Source organism: Triticum aestivum, chromosome 6D (genome assembly GCF_018294505.1).
Source record: "Triticum aestivum cultivar Chinese Spring chromosome 6D, IWGSC CS RefSeq v2.1, whole genome shotgun sequence".
Lineage (NCBI taxonomy): Eukaryota > Viridiplantae > Streptophyta > Magnoliopsida > Poales > Poaceae > Triticum > Triticum aestivum.
The window spans coordinates 30736379-30740173 of NC_057811.1; the positions used below are offsets into that span (position 1 = coordinate 30736379).

The 3795-nt window shown below is 43.5% G+C and overlaps 1 long non-coding RNA gene across 2 annotated transcripts; it reads right to left on the reverse strand.

Moving 5' to 3' along the window:
* Positions 1–245: 245 nt before the first annotated feature.
* Positions 246–3208, reverse strand: LOC123140908 (uncharacterized). 2 transcript variants are annotated; one of them, XR_006470096.1, is made up of 2 exons: positions 1861–3208; positions 246–1621 (listed from the first exon to the last, which is right to left on the reverse strand). It is a non-coding gene; the product is annotated as an uncharacterized lncRNA (long non-coding RNA). The 2 variants fall into 2 exon arrangements; XR_006470095.1 differs by having other exon boundaries at positions 1835–3208.
* Positions 3209–3795: the final 587 nt, after the last annotated feature.

Genomic DNA, 3795 nt, shown 5'->3' on the forward strand with positions numbered 1-3795 from the left:
AGCATGAGCACACCATGACCCAAGAATATTGAATTTGAAGAAGAAAAAGAAGGAACTATGCAACCACGTAATCTAGCATCATACCCAAAAATCACAGCACGGCAGACGGCGGCGAACTCCGGCATGCAAATATAGTAGTCAAATATCCGAAAAGGTCCCCATTCCTCACGATCTGATATAAAACAGGAGCACCTTCAGACCGATTGATTGTTGTGGTCTGAACTCTGGAAACCTGAATCAACTCATGTGCAATATGTGATAGTGCAACATGAAGGTTCACAAAATCAAATTCTGAAAAAGTGGTAGTGCTCTTCCTCGTTGAGTCCATAATAAAGCAACTAACTTGGCTGCATACAAGCTTGTATAGCTGGACATATATGATGTTGGACGGCTAGGTTCAGAATCATATAAAATCAGTTCTTCGGAATAAAGCAGGATCCCGTCGGCGCTGCCGGCGATGCCGAAGCGACTGAAGTCAATCTTCTTCCAGTCTTCCTGCATCTCTTCCCAAAATCGCATACCCCTTCTTGGTCATGTGAACCGGCAGTGACTCCTTGCCCAGCTCCTCGCTCCTCTAGATCATATCAGCGGGGTATATTGTGGAATCAAGGTTGTGGATGATGGGGGCTGCCTGTTCTGGGCCAGAAACATAATACATCATTATCTAGTGTGCCTGCCCTTCCTTCCAAAAGAATTATGCATCTACTTTGCCTACAAGAGCACCATATCTGAAAAAGAATGGATAAACATGTAGTTCCTTCCTAATTAGCTAAGATTTGTGAATCAGTACGTTGGAAGGATGATACTACTAATAATAAGATAATTAGAAAATTCTGAAGTGTGAATGATAAGAGATCAAGCAGTCTCAGTAGAATTAGTACAGACTACACAGTGCGTCGACAATACATGACAAATAAAGACACGTTCATAATCTAGAAGACAACCATTTCATATTCCTGAGGCAGGGAAGATAACATATGAAATCTGAACCTGCATCATTGTACTGTTTAGGCTTTGCTTTGCTTTCCTTTCCATACCACGTCCTTTGTTCCACATGTTCCACTGCATTTTTCACTTAAACAACTTCATGTTGAACCAAAAGACACCACCACCAATGTCAACAGCGAACATATTCTGTAGCTGATGGTCCATCTTTTTCAAGTAGAAATTCAGAATAGAGGTGTGTCTTTGTTAGTAGCTCACCAACCCGCAGAATCATGCCTTGAGATCAAAAGGCTTCTGCCTTGCTGATTCTCTCTTTCTGGCCTCCTCTTCTTCATCTAGCTTGAGCTGGGCCTGACACAACTCTTCCTCCTTCGCCATCACCTCCGTATAAAGAGATGGGGAGATTCTAATGCTACTAAGTAAGAAAAATAGCAATACACATTACCTTTATATGCGGGCTCTGTAAAGCACTGGATCTCCACCAATATAAACAACCAGTTGTCCAAAAATATAAAACAAATACGAAAAAATATATATCTTCAGAAATCTGCTTTCAGGTAAAGCAACTCGTATATGGAGATGGTCCTTCGAGTAATGGTGGTGAGTGTGAGCCATTTTGCTGTGTGCCTCAATCACAAACATGTTTCCAGTGATCACAAGGACGACCTCCTTCAATCTGCATCACCATTACAATATATTAAGCATCGAAGTGAGATTAACTACACTTGATACTTCTTTTTGAAAGAAACTGCACTTGATACTTATATGGCACTGATTACTAAAGGTGCAATCTTGCCGTGTTAGGCCGTGTGTGCGGCAAATTTTGTGAAAAAAAATCCAACATTTATTTGAAATAAAATATGCAATATTTGTAAGATATTAAGCTTACGGATAAATGAGATTAAGCTCACGGACATCCCAGTGCAGATTGCAGTGTACTTCAACTCTGCATCACCATACAAGTATACAACATATTAAGCTTACGGATAAATGAGATTAAACATACTTGATAGTTGATACTAATGTTACTAAAGGTGCAATCTTGCCTGTACTTCAATCTGCATCACCATTGATTGTAACTGCTGCCTACTTATGCGGCCTAATTCAAAAATAAACAAATCAAAAGGACGTTTGTGCCTGCTTGTGTAGAGGGACTAAATATATTCAACTGTAGAGTTCACGACACGAAATCAGCTTCCTGAGTGCACAAAGCAGCAAATTCACTTCTGCCTACAGTTCAAGACAGAAGGCTATAACCAGCAGACCATGCTAAATGGTCTCCTTAACGGAATCTGTTCAAGTATAGCATACACCTTATTCTTCCTAATCATGCGATGGGCCTACCTCTTTCATGGAGTATCCAACAGTTAATTCGTCTAAACGGCAAACACCTTATCATGCCAATGTACAGAGCTGAAGCTACTGGAAAATTTAACTGAAGTGAATCAACCAGATCGGAGAACAATGTTAGTCTCTCTAGGACAGAGCGAGTAAGCATGATGAATCAAACAATGAGAAATTAGTTGCCTCTCAATTAAAAAATCCAGAATGGCTGGGTGAGGTTCCGTGGTTCGTGTGCTCACAGATTTGAGATCACGCCATAAAATTTTTGGTTGAATTTAAGCTGGTGCTTATCAACTTGATTACCCTTGAAATACTTGTCACTCTAAGCCAACCAAATATGACATGGTGGCAACCTGTACATAGTGAATCATTACCTTAGACATTGTTCTTAATTAACCTAGTCCCTCTAGCTTGTGGATAGACTAACTAAACACAACAATGAATCAATCAATGAAAAATTAGCTGAAGATCAGGAAGTAGCACACTAAGGTTCAGTTTATGTTTGCTTCATTAACTGTAGGTTTCTAGAAAAACAAATAGCATGATTCCAATTCTCCTTGTGTCTTCAGCCTTGTGTCTTCAGTATGCAATACCTCATGGAGAACCGGCACTCGGAGTTCCGGCGATGTGTAGAGCAACGTTGGATTGCAGATGGTCTTTCGGCGAAGTAGGTGGAGGCGAGATTGGACAGTTCCCGCACAACAATCTCGTCTTGCAAACTTGCAATGCGATTTACTTGTGCTTCCACTCTAGGGTTTCTTCTTATGGCAGGGAGATTGATCTGATATTTGGGTTGGACCCATATGTTGGGGAACGTAGTAATTTCAAAAAATTTCCTACGCACACGCAAGATCATGGTGATGCATAGCAACGAGAGGGGAGAGTGTTGTCCACGTACCCTCGTAGACCGACATCGGAAGCGTTATTACAACGCGGTTGATGTAGTCGTACGTCTTCACGATCCGATCGATCAAGTACCGAACGCACGGCACCTCCGAGTTCTACACACGTTCAGCTCGATGACGTCCCTCGAACTCCGATCCAGCCGAGTGTTGAGGGAGAGTTTCGTCAGCACGACGGCGTGGTGATGATGATGATGTTCCACCGACGCAGGGCTTCGCCTAAGCTCCGCAACAGTATTCTCGAGGTGTAATATGGTGGAGGGGGGCACCGCACACGGCTAAGAGATCTCAAGGATCAATTGTTGTGTCTTTGGGGTGCCCCCTGCCCCCGTATATAAAGGAGCAAGGGGGAGGCAGCCGGCCAAGGGGAGAGGCGCGCCATAGGGGGAGTCCTACTCCCACCGGGAGTAGGACTCCTCCTTTCCTTGTGGGAGTAGGAGAAGGGAAGGGGGAAGGAGAAAGAAGGAAGGGTGCGCCCCCCTTCCCTAGTCCAATTCGGACCAGACCATGGGGAGGGGTGCGGCCACCTTTTGAGGCCTTTCTCTCCTTTCCCGTATGGCCCATTAAGGCCCAATACGAATTCCCGTAACTCTCCGGTACTCCG